This window comes from Coregonus lavaretus (assembly GCF_964263955.1).
Source record: "Coregonus lavaretus genome assembly, chromosome: 19".
Taxonomy (NCBI): Eukaryota; Metazoa; Chordata; class Actinopteri; order Salmoniformes; family Salmonidae; genus Coregonus; species Coregonus lavaretus.
This window is the reverse complement of record NC_140006.1, coordinates 32,290,316-32,307,267: the sequence shown is the minus strand read 5'-3', so window position 1 is coordinate 32,307,267 and position 16,952 is coordinate 32,290,316. Positions and strand designations below refer to the sequence as shown.

Here is a 16,952-nt window from a genome sequence, read left to right as displayed (position 1 = left end):
GACAAGAAGTTAGGGTTTAGCCAATATGTTGAGATGAAGCGAGGGTTAGGGTTAGGGTTAGGGTTGAGCATGGAGTTGATAAGAAGCTAGGGTTAGGGTTGAGGCTAGGTTTAGGGTTGAGCTGGAATGTGGACATGAAGCTAGGGTTAGGGATAGAGCCTCAACCCTAGACATAACCCTAACCTTAATCCAATGAACAATTATTGTCTGCATATATGTCTGTCTGTGTCTGTTTGTCTGTCTCTCTGTGTCTGCCTGTCTGTCTGCCTGTCTGTATGTTGGCTTGTCTGTGGGAGAGAGGAGGGAGAGAGATGAGGGAGAGTGAGAGAGAGAGATGAGAGGAGGGGGAGGCAGGGAAAGAAGGAGAGAGAGAATGGACGGGGAGTAGGCAGAGAGAGAAGGGAGAGAGTGAGGGAGGAGGAGAGAGAGAGGGAGAGGGTGAAAGAGGGACAGGGAGAGAGGAGGGAGAGAGAGATGAGAGGATGTGGAGGGAGGGAGGGAGGGAAAGAAGGAGAGAGAATGGCGGGGGCAGATGGAGAGAGAGCGAGAAGGGGGAGAATAAGGGAGGGGAAGAGGGGGGAGAGAGAGCCGGAGAGGGTGAAAGAGGGGAATGAAGGTGGAGGGGGTGAAAGAAGGGGGAGGGAGAGAGAAGAGAATGAGGGGGGTTACAGAGGAGGTAGAGAGTGAGAAAGAGACAGACATGAGATACACAAGAAAAACGTAAACCCTGTGACTCATCTTTTCCCATTGACTGCAATGTATTGAGAAAAACGTTAGCTACTGTGACATTTTACATTTTTGCAACGTGCCAGGATGACCACTGCGCTACTCCTGAGTGGCGCAGTGGTCTAAGGCACTGCATCGCAGTGCTAACTGTGCCACTAGAGATCCTGGTTCGAATCCAGGCTCTGTCGCAGCCGGCCGCGACCGGGAGACTCATGGGCGGCGCACAATTGGCCCAGCGTCGTCCAGGGTAGGGGAGGGAATGGCCGGCAGGGATGTAGCTCAGTTGATAGAGCATGGCGTTTGCAACGCCAGGGTTGTGGGTTCGATTCCCACGGGGGGCCAGTATAAAAAAAAATAAATATATATATATATATGTATTCACTAACTGTAAGTCGCTCTGGATAAGAGCGTCTGCTAAATGACTAAAATGTAAAATGTAAATGACGTTTTCCTATAATATCATGTTGGTAGTACCCTAGTGTTCCTGATCAGGTTACATTACCACGAAACACTCCTGGCCCTAGTCTGAACCTACTGTTCCTGTGAACAGTCCATAGAACCTGAACCTAAACCACTGGGTGCTGTCTTTCCCATTTACATTACAGTGATTGGTGATGATTACCGTTTGCTGCTTTATCCCATAGTGACTGCTTCTCATTGAGTTTCTGGGTGGGTGTGATCAGCATGCGAATGCCGCAGTGTTGTAGACTAGAGCGTTAGGCTGATAACTCAAAGAGAGCCCTTCCATAAGTAGGACACTGCTGTAAAGTGATGCGAAACCAAACCACTCCAGACATCTAGTGAAGATACACTCAACGACGAACAAGAAACCACTTTTACCTCTCTCTTTCTCCCTACCTCTTTTCACTAATCCTTTCTTTAAAAGCACTGTCTCTCCTCTCTTTCCCTTTCCATCTGCCCACTCTGGTTTCTTAACCGTTTTTAACAGATACAAGTGCTTATTCTATGTGACAGCCTCAGAGTCTCTGTCGACTGTATCTGACAAAAGACACGCTGCATCCGCTGTTAGGAGCGAGAGTGTTGAACGCTGCCCTAGTGCTGCCTCTTCCCACTGTAGGCTTCAATGTGAAGAGACGTCTCATGGGAACACAGCGCCTAATGCATTATTATAGAACTATAAATATAGATACAGCCCCTAGACGACGATTATGCTACTGCCTGTAGATAATGATTTTTTCACAGTCCATACCAATGTTCAATGCTCTTCAGTGCTGTCATGGGCCCACTTTGGCTACTTCCCTCTGTGTGTGTGTGTGTGTGTGTGTGTGTGAGTGAGAGAGAGAGAGAGAGAGATAAAGGGAGAGAGAAAGAGACGGAGAGAGGGAGAGTCTCTCTGAAATTCTCACTGAACTGTCCAACGTCTGATTATTCTCAAAGTTGGACGGCAATGGAAATTGGTTAGTGTTTTTCTTAACTGCCCAAAGGGTGTGTATAAAGTTTGTTATATACAGTAGTACTGTACACTGAGTATTCAAAACATTAAGGACAACTGCTATTTCCGTGACATAGACTGACCAGGTGAATCCAGGTGAAAGCTATGATACTTGTTAAATCCATTTCAATCAGTGTAGATGAAGGGGAGGAGACAGGTTAAAGAAGGATGTTTAAGCCTTGAGACAATTGAGACATGGATTATGTATGTGTGCCATTCAGAGGGTGAATGGGCAAGAAAAAAGTATAAGTATCACGACTCAGGATATGACCCAGATGCAGACACAGGAGGCAGATAGTTAGATTCTCCGAATATTTATTATCACAAAGGGGCAGGCAAAAGGCAGGTCGAGGGCAGGCAGAGGTTCATAATCCAAGGCAGAGTCAAAAAGCAACAGAACGGCAGGCAGGCTCAGGGCAGGCATAATGGTCGTAACCGGGAAGACTAGAAAACAAGAACTTGAGAACAGGAGAAACGGGAAACACGCTGGTAAGACCTGACAAAACAAGACGAACTGGCAACAGACAAACAGAAAACACAGGTAAAAATACACAGGGGATAATGGGGAAAATGGGAGACACCTGGTGGGGGGTGGAGACAAGCACAAGACAGGTGAAACAGATCAGGGTGTGACATTAAGTGCCTTTGAACGGGGTATGGTAGTTTGTGTCAAGAACGTCAATGTGGCTGTGTTTTTCACGCTCAACAGTTTCCCGTGTGTATCAAGAATGGACCACCACCCAAAGGACATCCAGCCAACTTGACACAACTGTGGGAAGCATTGGAGTCAACATGGGCCAGGATCCCTGTGGAATGCTTTTGACACCTTGTAGATTTGATTTGATTTATTAAGATCCCCATTAGCCGACGCCAATGGCGACATATAACGAAAAAAACATTACAGATCAAATACTTTACAATTTACATACATTTAAAAAACATGTAGTGTGTGTGTGCATCTATCAGTTACACATACATGTCAGTACATACACACAACAATTAGAGTCCATGCTCTGACGAATTGAGGCTGTTCTGAGGGCAAAAGGGGGTGGGGGCAACTCAATATTAGGAAGGCGTCCTTAATGTTTTGTACACTCAGTGTATAATGTGGTTATATGTGATTTGAGTTATGTTGTTGTAGTACATATTTGACAGGAAGTAAAGGGTCCTCAGGCTCATTCCCATCCCAGTAGCTAATTCTACTTAAGAAGAGGAAACAAGGAAAGAAAACAGACACACACACTGGGTCAGTGAAACAGCCAGACCACTAAGTCCATCCAGTGTTTACCAACGGATTAGACGCTCCGTTTCCTAATTGAAGTTTCCTGGGAACGCCACGGCTATTATCTGTCTCTAAACACAAACTTTACCCCTCATAGACAGACAGACAGACAGACATACGTGAACGCACACACACTATCCCCCTCCCCACACCAGTCTACCTACCTCATCTAGTGGGAAGCAGCAACATGGGGTTTAGATGGCTAAGTGTCCTTTTATTGGTGCTTGTGGACACAAATTGATGGCTTGTTGGGTTGTAATGAGGTTTTAATGAGAAAATCCTGTTTGTGTATGTATGTGTTTGTGTGTGTGTGTGGATGGGGTCGGGGTCAGGAGTGACTCATCCTCTTATGATGACTCTGTGCTCCCAGAGGTCCTGAGGTAAAGATGAGCTATCATGTCACGAGGTTGTATAGCAAACAGACCCTGTCATGTTTTAAAACCTTTTTATCCATCCATCCAACCATCCATCTCTTTCTCTCTTTCTCTCTCTATTTTTCTCTCTCTGTTTCTCTCTCTCTCTATGTAGGGTGTGTGCGTATCCGTGTGTGTATTGTAAGCACATTCTGTTCTCTCCCTTCGTTGACTCCGACCCTCCTACTGAGTACAGCATGTCTACTCTCCAATGAAATGTGTCCTTTCTGTAAAGAGACAGTCAGTGCTGCTGTAAAGGAACTGGGCCTCCTCCACAGGAGGAGCCAAGACATCTGTCTTGGCCTGGATGGTGTAGTAGTTAAAGGACTACTGCTGTTCCAGTGATACAGTGATGCAGAGCTGGTGGGAAGGAAAGTCCCTGTGATGGCTGTACTGTTAATGAGACTGTCCATGGGTTGTGAAAGTTAAAGGAAGCTGTGTTCTTTTTAGTGAGGGATTCTGTGAAAATCTTTCTCTCTTTCTCTCTCTCCCTTTCTCTCTCTCTTTTGGTTTTGATCTCTCTGATTCTCTCTGTATCTGCCTCTGCCTGTGTCTCTCTCTGTCTCTTTTTTTTCTCTCTCCCTCTTTCTACCCCCCCCCCCCCCCCCCCCCCCCCCCCCATCCTCTCTCCCTCTCTCAGTCTGATCTCCATCCCTTCTCTCAGTGCCTCTGCTTCACCACTGTACAAACCCCCTTTTTTTTTTAAAGCTTACTGGAGGTGGGAACAGACCTGCTCTTTATTGCTGGCCTTCTTGTCATTTGAGCACTGCTCAACGCTGTGTTATGGTACTTTTAGTGGTGCTTTTGTGCCCCCAGTGAGTTTTGTACCCTCATTATTTCTGGGCTGCTGGAGAAAAATATACGTAATACTCTGTAGTGGTTACGATTTTGCTAAAACTTTTAAGGGAAAAGTAACACAACAGAGGAAAGTAATGCGAAGCAAAACTTATCTCCTCTCGCATGACTCAACGCAAATACTGTAAAGTTCAACACCTAGGCTGTGTTACAAGGAGATACATTTGAACCAACACAAATTATTTGCTTGACAAATGGCCAGACCTTCCTACTGAATGAATGAATAAATGAATGTTCGTAAATACCCAGAATCCTCTCTGTGTTGTTGTGGATGATTGTGGTGGTCACTGTGTCTCCAGGACCTGTAATTGGTCTTAGTGTGTGCAGACATGCAGGTGTGTCTATTTCTCAGTTGAAACTCAACTCTTAGTACAGTTTCAGCAACATATGTCAAGCTTTCCTCACTTCAAATTGGTATTTGGTATTTTATTAGGATCCCCATTACCTGTTGCAAAAGCAGCAGCTACTCTTCCTGGGGTCCACACAAAACATGAAACATTACATAATACAGAACATTAATAGACAAGAAAAGCTCAAGGACAGAACTACATACAAATGATCCCACTGCATTTAGTTATTTCATGTAGCCTACAGTAAAGATATGGATGGCATTGATAGAAAGTCTGGCTAGTTAGCAACAAAACATCAGTGAAGTCAGGGTTATGCAATCCAGTCTGGACATGTAGAGAGAGGCTGCAGTTTGAAAAGATTCTCATTACTGTAGACACATAATGTAGCGTTACTACAAAGAGAAACACACTCACACACACACACACGGACACACGCACACACACACATACACGCACACACACATGCACACACACACACACACACATGCATCATTGTGGTGTTCCTGCTTGACTTTCGAACCACCATCCCATCCTTCTCTCCCATAGACTCCCAAAGAAAAAATACCCCTTAAAGATCAAATGTTGCATGACCTGACATGCTCCTTCTGGCATGGCTTGGTTGCATCTGACAGATTAGGAGTTAATTAAAAGTGTTCTTTTGTCCATTCAGTGGCATTCACTGATGCCAGTGTGGCATGATCGCAGGGAGTGACTGGTGAGCCACGGGGGGAGAGCTTGACACATAATGGAGGGCTTTGTGGCAGGCTGTGAGACAGATGAAAGGGTGCGATGATGTCAGAGGGACATTGGCTAATGTGCAGCTACACGTAACCACTCTCACGCCCACTCACACACACTCTCACACACTCTGCCTCTCAGGGAGGGTGGGATGATGATGATGATGATGAAGATTATGGTGATTTCATTATAACAAGGATTAACAAAAGAAAGAGTAGAATACAAATGATGATGATGATGATGATGATGATGATGAGTACGAGAATGATGGTGCTGGTGCTATCACTTTGACAAGGATTAAGAAGAGTAGATGATGATGATGATGATGATGATGATGACCAAGAAAATTTAATAATGATCATGCTTACAATAATAGTAAGCTCACAGTAGTGATGCAGTAGTAGTCTACCACTACTACTGTTGCCTCTACTGTTTCTCCTGATGCCACTGACCCCTCTAGTCCTCTCCTGTCCTCTGTGGTCTGACCCTGACTGGCGTCAGGTCTGGAGATAAGACCCTGAGTCACAGACAAGAGAAGAAGAGAGATAACACCACAGAGCCTTCAGTTATTCTCTCTCTCTCTCTCTCTCTCTCTCTCTCTCTCTCTCTCTCTCTCTCTCTCAATTTCAATTTAAGGGCTGGGAAACATATGTTAACATTGCCAAAGCAAGTGAAGTAGATAGTAAACAAAAGTGAAATAAACAATAAATATTAACAGTAAACATTACACTCAGAAGTTCCAAAAGAATAAGGACATTTCAAATGTCATAATATGTATACAGTTGAAGTCGGAAGTTTACATACACCTTAGCCAAATACATTTAAACTCAGTTTTTCACAATTCCTGACATTTAAACCTAGTAAAAATTCCCTGTTTAGGTCAGTTAGGATCACCACTTTATTTTAAGAATGTGAAATGTCAGAATAATAGTAGAGAGAATGATTCATTTCAGCTTTTATTTCTTTCATCACATTCCCAGTGGGTCAGAAGTTTACATACACTCAATTAGTATTTGGTAGCATTGCCTTTAAATTGTTTAACTTGGGTCAAACATTTCGGGTAGCCTTCCACAAGCTTCGCACAATAAGTTGGGTGAATTTTGGCCCATTCCTCCTGACAGAGCTGGTGTAACTGAGTCAGGTTTGTAGGCCTCCTTGCTCGCACACGCTTTTTCAGTTCTGCCCACAAATGTTCTATACGATTGAGGTCAGGGCTTTGTGATGGCCACTCCAATACCTTGACTTTGTTGTCCTTAAGCCTTTTTGCCACAACTTTGGAAGTATGCTTGGGGTCATTGTCTATTTGGAAGACCCATTTGCGACCAAGCTTTAACTTCCTGACTGATGTCTTGAGATGTCGCTTCAATATATCCATATAATTTTCCTTCCTCATGATGCCATCTATTTTGTGAAGTGCACCAGTCCCTCCTGCAGCAAAGCACCCTCACAGCATGATGCTGCCACCCCCGTGCTTCACGTTGGGATGGTCTTCGGCTTGCAAGGAACCCCCTTTTTCCTCCAAACATAACGGATGGTCATTATGGCCAAACAGTTCTATTTTTGTTTCATCAGACCAGAGGACATTTCTCCAAAAAGTACGATCTTTGTCCCCATGTGGAGTTGCAAACCATAGTCTGGCTTTTTTAATGGCGTTTTTGGAGCAATGGCTTTTTCCTTGCTGAGCGGCCTTTCAGGTTATATCGATATAGGACTCGTTTTACTGTGGATGTAGATACTTTTGTACCTGTTTCCTCCAGCATCTTCACAAGGTCCTTTGCTGTTGTTCTGGGATTGATTTGCACTTTTCACACTAAAGTACGTTAATCTCTAGGAGACAGAACGCGTCTCCTTCCTGAGCGGTATGACGGCTTCGTGGTCCCATGGTGTTTATACTTGCGTACTATTGTTTGTACAGATTAACGTGGTACCTTCAGGCGTTTGGAAATTGCTCCCAAGGATGAACCAGACTTGTGGAGGTCTACAATTGTTTTTCTGAGGTCTTGGCTGATTTGTTTTGATTTTCCCATGATGTCAAGCAAAGAGGCACTGAGTTTGAAGGTAGGCCTTGAAATACATCCACAGGTACACCTCCAATTGACTCAAATTATGTCAATTAGCCTATCAGAAGCTTCTAAAGCCATGACATCATTTTCTGGAATTGTCCATACTGTTTAAAGGCACAGTCAACTTAGTTTATGTAAACTTCTGACCCACTGGAATTGTGATACAGTGAATTATAAGTGAACTAATCTGTCTGTAAACAATTGTTGGAAAAATGACTTGTGTCATGCACAAAGTAGATGTCCTAACCAACCTGCCAAAACTATAGTTTGTTAAAAAGAAATTTGTGGAGTGGTTGAAAAACACATTTTAATGACTCCAACCTAAGTGTATGTAAACTTTCGACTTCAATTGTATATATACAGTGTTGTAACAATGTGCAAATAGTTAAAGTACAAATGGGAAAATAAATAAACATAAATATGGGTTGTATTTACAATGGTGTTTGTTCTTCACTGGTTGCCCTTTTCTTATGGCAACAGGTCACAAATCTTGCTGCTGTGATGGCACACTTTGGTTTTTCACCCAGTAGATAAGGGAGTTTATCAAAATTGGGTTTGTTTTCAAATTCTTTGTGGATTTCTGTAATCTGAGGGAAATATGTGGCTCTAATATGGTCATACATTTGGCAGGAGGTTAGGAAGTGCAGCTCAGTTTCCACCTCATTTTGTGGGCAGTGTGCACATAGCCTGTCTTCTCTTGAGAGCCAGGTCTGCCTACGACTGCCTTTCTCAATAGCAAGGCTATGCTCACTGAGTCTGTACATAGTCAAAGCTTTCCTTAAGTTTGTGTCAGTCACAGTGGTCAGGTATTCTGCCACTGTGTACTCTCTGTTTAGAGCCAAATAGCATTCTAGTTTGCTCAGTTTTTTTGTTAATTCTTTCCAATGTGTCAAGTAATTCTCTTTTTGTTTTCTCATGATTTTGTTGGGTCTAATTGTGTTGTTATTGTTGTCCTGGGGCTCTGTGGGGTCTGTTTGTGTTTGTGAACAGAGCCCCAGGACCAGCTTACTTAGGGGACTCTTCTCCAAGTTAATCTCTTTGTAGGTGATGGCTTTGTTATGGAAGGTTTGGGAATCGCTTCCTTTTAAGTGGTTATAGAATTTAACGGCTCTTTTCTGGATTTTGATAATTAGCGGGTATCGGCCTAATTCTGCTCTGCATGCATTATATGGTGTTTTTTGTTGTACACTGAGGATATTTTTGCAGAATTCTGCATGCAGAGTCTCAATTTGGTGTTTGTCCCATTTTGTGAATTTTTGTTTGGTGAGCAGATCCCAGACCTCACAACCATAAAGGGCAATGGGTTCTATAACTGATTCAAGTATTTTTAGCCAGATCCTAATTGGTATGTCAAATTTTATGTTCCTTTTGATGGCATAGAAGGACTTCTTGCCTTGTCTCTCAGATCATTCACAGCTTTGTGGAAGTTACCTGTGGCGCTGATGTTTAGGCCGAGGTATGTATCATTTTTTGTGTGCTCTAGGGCAACGGTGTCTAGATGGAATTTGTATTTGTGGTCCTGGCAACTGGACCTTTTTTTTAACAGCATTATTTTTGTCTTACTGAGATTTACTATCAGGGCCCAGGTCTGACATAATCTGTGCAGAAGATCTAGGTGCTGCTGTAGGCCCTCCTTGGTTGGTGACAGAAGCACCAGATTATCAGCAAACAGTAGACATTTGACTTCAGATTCTAGTAGGGTGAGGCCGGGTGCTGCAGACTGTTCTAGTGCCCTCGCCAATTCGTTGATATATATGTTGAAGAGGGTGGGGCTTAAACTGCATCCCTGTCTCACCCCACATGTGTGTGTTTTTTGCCAATTTTAACTGCACACTTGTTGTTTGTGTACATGGATTTTACGAGGATTTAATGTTGTATGTTTTTCCCCCAACCCCACTTTCCATCAATTTGTATAGCAGACCCTCATGCCAAATTGAGTCAAAAGCTTTTTTGAAATCAACAAAGCATGAGAAGACTTTGCCTTTGTTTTGGTTTGTTTGTTTGTCAATTAGGGTGTGCAGGGTGAATACGTGGTCTGTCATACGGTAATTTGGTAAAAAGCCAATTTGACATTTGCTCAGTACATTGTTTTCACCGAGGAAATTAACTAGCCTGCTGTTAATGATAATGCAGAGGATTTTCCCAAGGTTGCTGTTGACGCATATCCCACAGTAGTTATTGGGGTCAAATTTGTCTACACTTTTGTGGATTGGGGTGATCAGTCCTTGGTTCCAAATATTGGGGAAGATGCCAGAGCTAAGGATGATGTTAAAGAGTTTAAGTATAGCCAATTGGAATTTGTAGTATGTATATTTTATCATTTCATTGAGGATACCATCAACACCACAGGCCTTTTTGGGTTGGAGGGTTTGTATTTTGTCCTGTAGTTCATTCAATGTAATTGGAGAATCCAGTGGGTTCTGGTAGTCTTTAATAGTTGATTGTAAGATTTGCATTTGATCATGTACAGTGGGGAAAAAAGTATTTAGTCAGCCACCAATTGTGCAAGTTCTCCCACTTAAAAAGATGAGAGAGGCCTGTAATTTTCATCATAGGTACACGTCAACTATGACAGACAAAATGAGGAAAAAAAATCCAGAAAATCACATTGTAGGATTTTTAATGAATTTATTTGCAAATTATGGTGGAAAATAAGTATTTGGTCAATAACAAAAGTTTCTCAATACTTTGTTATATACCCTTTGTTGGCAATGACACAGGTCAAACGTTTTCTGTAAGTCTTCACAAGGTTTTCACACACTGTTGCTGGTATTTTGGCCCATTCCTCCATGCAGATCTCCTCTAGACCAGTGATGTTTTGGGGCTGTCGCTGGGCAACACAGACTTTCAACTCCCTCCAAAGATTTTCTATGGGGTTGAGATCTGGAGACTGGCTAAGCCACTCCAGGACCTTGAAATGCTTCTTACGAAGCCACTCCTTCGTTGCCCGGGCGGTGTGTTTGGGATCATTGTCATGCTGAAAGACACAGCCACGTTTCATCTTCAATGTCCTTGCTGATGGAAGGAGGTTTTCACTCAAAATCTCACGATACATGGCCCCATTCTTTCCTTTACACGGATCAGTCGTCCTGGTCCCTTTGCAGAAAAACAGCCCCAAAGCATGATGTTTCCACCCCCATGCTTCACAGTAGGTATGGTGTTCTTTGGATGCAACTCAGCATTCTTTGTCCTCCAAACACGACGAGTTGAGTTTTTACCAAAAAGTTATATTTTGGTTTCATCTGACCATATGACATTCTCCCAATCCTCTTCTGGATCATCCAAATGCACTCTAGCAAACTTCAGACGGGCCTGAACATGTACTGGCTTAAGCAGGGGGACACGTCTTGCACTGCAGGATTTGAGTCCCTGGCGGCGTAGTGTGTTACTGATGGTAGGCTTTGTTACTTTGGTCCCAGCTCTCTGCAGGTCATTCACTAGGTCCCCCTGTGTGGTTCTGGGATTTTTGCTCACCGTTCTTGTGATCATTTTGACCCCACGGGGTGTGATCTTGCGTGGAGCCCCAGATCGAGGGAGATTATCAGTGGTCTTGTATGTCTTCCATTTCCTTATAATTGCTCCCACAGTTGATTTCTTCAAACCAAGCTGCTTACCTATTGCAGATTCAGTCTTCCCAGCCTGGTGCAGGTCTACAATTTTGTTTCTGGTGTCCTTTGACAGCTCGTTGGTCTTGGCCATAGTGGAGTTTGGAGTGTGACCGTTTGAGGTTGTGGACAGGTGTCTTTTATACTGATAACAAGTTCAAACAGGTGCCATTAATACAGGTAACGAGTGGAGGACAGAGGAGCCTCTTAAAGAAGAAGTTACAGGTCTGTGAGAGCCAGAAATCTTGCTTGTTTGTAGGTGACCAAATACTTATTTTCCACCATAATTTGCAAATAAATTCATTACAAATCCTACAATGTGATTTTCTGGAAAACAAAATCTCAATTTGTCTGTCATAGTTGACGTGTACCTATGATGAAAATTACAGGCCTCTCTCATCTTTTTAAGTGGGAGAACTTGCACAATTGGTGGCTGACTAAATACTTTTTTCCCCACTTTATATATTTTTAGCTGTTTGTTCTTTGTTATAGGGCCAAACAGATTGGAGAAGTGGTTTACCCATACATCTCTGTTTTGGATACATAGCTCTTTGTGTTGTTGTTTGTTTAGTGTTTTCCAATTTTCCCAGAAGTGGTTAGAGTCTATGGATTCTTTAATTACATTGAGCTGATTTCTGACATGCTGTTCCTTCTTTTTCCGTAGTGTATTTCTGTATTGTTTTAGTGATTCACCATAGTGAAGGCGTAGGCTCAGGTTTTCTGGGTCTCTATGTTTTTGGTTGGATAGGTTTCTCAATTTCTTTCTTAGGTTTTTGCATTCTTCATCAAACCATTTGTTACTGTTGTTACTTTTCTTCGGTTTTCTGTTAGAGGTCAAATATACTGTTTAGGTTTTCTACTGCCAAGTTTACACCTTCACTATTACAGTGGAACGTTTTGTCCAGGAAGTTGTCTAAAAGGGATTGAATTTGTTGTTGCCTAATTGTGTTTTGGTAGGTTTCCACACTACTTTTCTTCCATCTATAGTGTTTCTTAATATTATTCAGTTCCTTTGGCTTTGATGCCTCATGATTGAGTATTGCTCTGTTCAAGTAGACTGTGATTTTGCAGTGGTCTGATAGGGGTGTCAGTGGGCTGACTGTGAACGCTCTGAGGACTCTGGGTTGAGGTCAGTGATAAAGTAGTCTACAGTACTACTGCCAAGAGATGAGCTATAGGTGTCCCCTCGAAGCCTACCATTGACTATGTACATACCCAGTGTGCAACAGTGCTGCAGGAGTTGTGACTCGTTTTTGTTGGTTATGTTGTCGTAGTTGTGTCTAGGGGGGCATATGGGGGAGGGAATGCTGTCACCTCCAGGTAGGTGTTTGTCCCCCTGTGTGCTGAGGGTGTCAGGTTCTTGTCCAGTTCTGGCATTTAGGTCGCCACAGAATATAAATGTCTCTGGGTCTGGAAATGATTGATTTCCCCCCTCCAGGATGGAGAAGCTGTCTTCATTCAAGTATGGGGGATATAGGTAGCACACAGGATGACATTTTTCTATGTTGAGATCATTTCCTTTTGAATTTCTAGCCAAATGTAAAATGTTCCTGTTTTGATAAATTTAATAGAGTGAGTTAGGTCTGCTCTATACCAAATTAGCATACCCCCTGAGTCCCTTCCCTGTTTCACACCTGGTAGTTTGGTGGATGGGACTACCAGCTCTCTGTAACCTAGAGGGCAACCAGTGGGTCCGTTTCCTCTATACCATATTTCTTGTAGGATGACAATGTCTGTATCTCCGATTTCTTTGGTGAAGTCCAGGTTCCTGCTCTTTAGGCCAAAGGCAGATGACCTCAGGCCTTGGATATTCCAGGATGAAATAGTGAAGGCTTTGTGTTCCATAAAGTGTCTAATGTTGTTGGTCGTGTGGTTTGGCCTCAGGCCAGTAATTGTGAACAGAGCCTGCTGAGCATCTGGTACATGCCATTGGCTTGGGCTAGTGTAAGAGTGGGTGTTGGGCCTGTTTGCCTGCTCACGGCCTGGGCGAATGTGTGACTTTCATGTTGAGGCATGGGGTGGGTAGGAGGGGCATAGGTCTGATCTGAGGGGGCCTAAATGGGGTGTGGGCATGGTTGACTTGGTGGGGTGTTAATTGGTGGGGGTGGGGGTGTAGATGTGGCTGATGGTGCTGTGGTCTGGATGTAGGTCCTCTCGGCGGGGGTCCTCTATGTGTAGGACCGGGGGGGGGGGGTCCCTCAGGTCTGGGAGAGTGTCTCGCTGGTCTGGGCGGGTGTCTATTGATCTGTTGCTCCTGTGTGAGGTGTTGGGTCTGCGGTTTAGCGAGATATCCATTAGGGTCCGGGCGAAGGTGGGCACTGCTGCCTTGTATAGGTGGACCTGGTCGTAAAGGCTATTCACGTCCAGGGTGGAGTGGTGGGCCAGGTAGCCATTTGGTTTTGATGCACAGTCATGGGAAATACTTGCGTTTACCTGTTGTATGGTAGCAGGGATAACCACTTGTGCGTTGGGGAAAGTAGAATAAGCTTTTTCTATCACTCCCTTGAGTGCTGTGGCCACCCTTTCCTGCTGTGTTCTCAGGTCGTTTGTGCCTGTGTGTATTATTATGTGGCTGGGTGATCCTAGTTGGTCCTCAGACAGAAAGTCTAGGGCGCGCTGGGTGTTTGGACACCAGAGTTTAGACACTGTGTGTTTGGGAAAAAGTGTATTTTCTTGTATGTATTTCCCATTTGAGTCCATAAGGAGTACAATCTGTGGCTTGTGTATGTCCTCAGTGGGTGTGGGGGGGTCGTCATGAGGGCTATCAGGGTGGCTGACAGGGGGGGTGCTCAGAGGGGTTGGGATCCCCAGGGCTTGGGGTTCTTCATTTGTTTGTCTGGCTGTGATGTCGAGGCTAAGGTCAGGGTCTAGGGTGTACTGTTCTGCTGCGGTGTCGAGACTTTGGCCAGGATCTGAGGTGGGCTGTTCTGCTGGCTTCTCTGCGGGGGTGGCCAGCTCTCTAATGGATTGTTCTCTTTCACCCGTCATCATTCTCACCTTCTCCTCCAGCACTCTGATCCTCTCCTCTAGTGCTCTGTTCTTCTCCTGCTCCTGCTCTTTCTCCTGTTGATGTTGTCTCACCACAGTCCAGAGTGCAGACATGCCTCTCTCTACCTCCAGCTCTCCAGGTCTAGTTAAGGGGGTGATGTTGTGCTGGACTGTTGTCTGGGTCTGTGCTGACTGGAGTGTGTTCACCTGCTGTTCCAGCTCCACCTGCCTTACCTCCAGCTGGGTGAATTTATCCTTCATTTCAATGAGGGAGTAGTACTCTGTGCTGGGAAGTTGACTTTCCGCTTGGGGTTGCTCTGTGGGGTTATTTAATGAAGAGGTCTGGTCTGACCCGCTCGGGGTGGGGGTATCTTTCTCAAGGGAGAGCTTCCCCTGCTGAGCTATTTCTTTGATTAGGTGAAAGTCCAGCTAGAACTGTTTGGTGTTGCCCTGTACCAAAACTGTTCCAGATGTATAGAGATTTATATTAGACGACTCAGAGTCGTCGTTGTCTAGTATCCTGAGTTTCCACCCATCGCTAACACCCCCCCTCTTAACAGAGGGGTAGTGTGCTAGTATAGCACTGTGCCATGCCAGGGGATGGTCTTAGTGGAAGATAAGGTTGCTTATGTTCCCATTTTTATAAAAGTCAGCAAAAAGTGTCTCCTGATTTCCCATAAGGACCTTCATTTTGTACTCTTTTCGTGTCTTATCATTCTTTACATTCAGAGGGTACTGTATTTTATTGACCTCTGAACATCGGGAGGGTGCTTCTAAGGCCTCTCTATTTGGTTGGGGAAGACTGTGCGACTCTCCTGCCATTGTTGGGCTCAAGGGTTTTGACACCTCTCACTTCACATGTCAGTGCTAATTGAAGTTGTATCTCTTTGTACTAGCAAGCTTGGTAGCCTTAGCATTCAGTCCTTATAAAGTAAAATATATAATTGTAATGTATTTTTCTTCTTGGTTTTTGAAAGTAAAAAAAACATTACTCACTCAGTTCCAGGTTGGATGGTGTTTTCAGGTTTCTGTTTGTTTGCCAGAGCATTTGCTGTATAGTTTGGGAATAGTAATCCTTGGTAGTAGAAAGCCTTCCAGGTAATTCCAGGTAATTCCGTCCAAAATCAGGTTGTAGGTTTGGAGTTTTGGTTTGGAATGAAGGTTATGTTGTGGACGGTACCAAGTTTATCTAACTCTAAATCTATATTTTTTGTAAAAACATGCTGAATAATGCAGGAGCAATGTATTTGATCTCTCTCTCTCTCTTTCTCTCTCTCTCTCTCTCTCTCTCTCTCTCTCTCTCTCTCTCTCTCTCTCTCTCTCTCTCTCTCTCTCTCTCTCTCAATTTCAATTTAAGGGGCTTTATTGGAATGGGAAACATATGTTAACATTACCAAAGCAAGTGAAATAGATAATGAACAAAAGTGAAATAAACAATAAAAAATGAACAGTAACATTACACTCACAAAAGTTCCAAAAGAAAAAAGACATTTCAAATGTCATATTATGTCTATATATACAGTGAGGGAAAAAAGTATTTGATCCCCTGCTGATTTTGTAAGTTTGCCCACTGACAAAGAAATTATCATAATTTTAATGGTAGATTTATTTGAACAGTGAGAGACAGAATAACAACAAAGAAATCCAGAAGAACGCATGTCAAAAATGTTATAAATTGATTTGCATTTTAACGAGGGAAATAAGTATTTGAGCCCTCTGCAAAACATGACTTAGTACTTGGTGGCAAAACCCTTGTTGGCAATCACAGAGGTCAGACATTTCTTGTAGTTGGCCACCAGGTTTGCACACATCTCAGGAGGGATTTTGTCCCACTCCTCTTTGCAGATCTTCTCCAAGTCATTAAGGTTTCGAGCCTGACGTTTGGCAACTCGAACCTTCAGCTCCTTCCACAGATGTTATATGGGATTAAGGTCTGGAGACTGGCTAGGCCACTCCAGGACCTTAATGTGCCTCTTCTTGAGCCACTCCTTTGTTGCCTTGGTCGTGTGTTTTGGGTCATTGTCATGCTGGAATACCCATCCACGACCCATTTTCAATGCCCTGGCTGAGGGAAGGAGGTTCTCACCCAGGATTTGACGGTACATGGCCCCGTCCATCGTCTCTTTGATGCGGTGAAGTTGTCCTGTCCCCTTAGCAGAAAAACACCCCCAAAGCATAACGTTTCCACCTCCATGTTTGACGGTGGGGATGGTGTTCTTGGGGTCATAGGCAGCATTCTTCCTCCTCCAAACACAGCGAGTTGAGTTGATGCCAAAGAGCTCAATTTTGGTCTCATCTGACCACAACACTTTCACCCAGTTCTCCTCTGAATCATTCAGATGTTCATTGGCAAACTTCAGACGGGCATGTATATGTTCTTTCTTGAGCAGGGGAACCTTGCGGGCGCTGCAGGATTTCAGTCCTTTACGGCGTAGTGTGTTACCAATTGTTTTCTTTGTGACTATGGTCCCAGCTGCCT

The 16,952-nt window shown here is 43.9% G+C and overlaps 1 pseudogene across 1 annotated transcript in view; it reads left to right on the top strand.

Moving 5' to 3' along the window:
• Positions 1-16,952, top strand: part of LOC311146699 (glypican-1-like) — a 138,472-nt pseudogene that overhangs the window by 34,673 nt on the left and 86,847 nt on the right. The window lies entirely within an intron of this gene.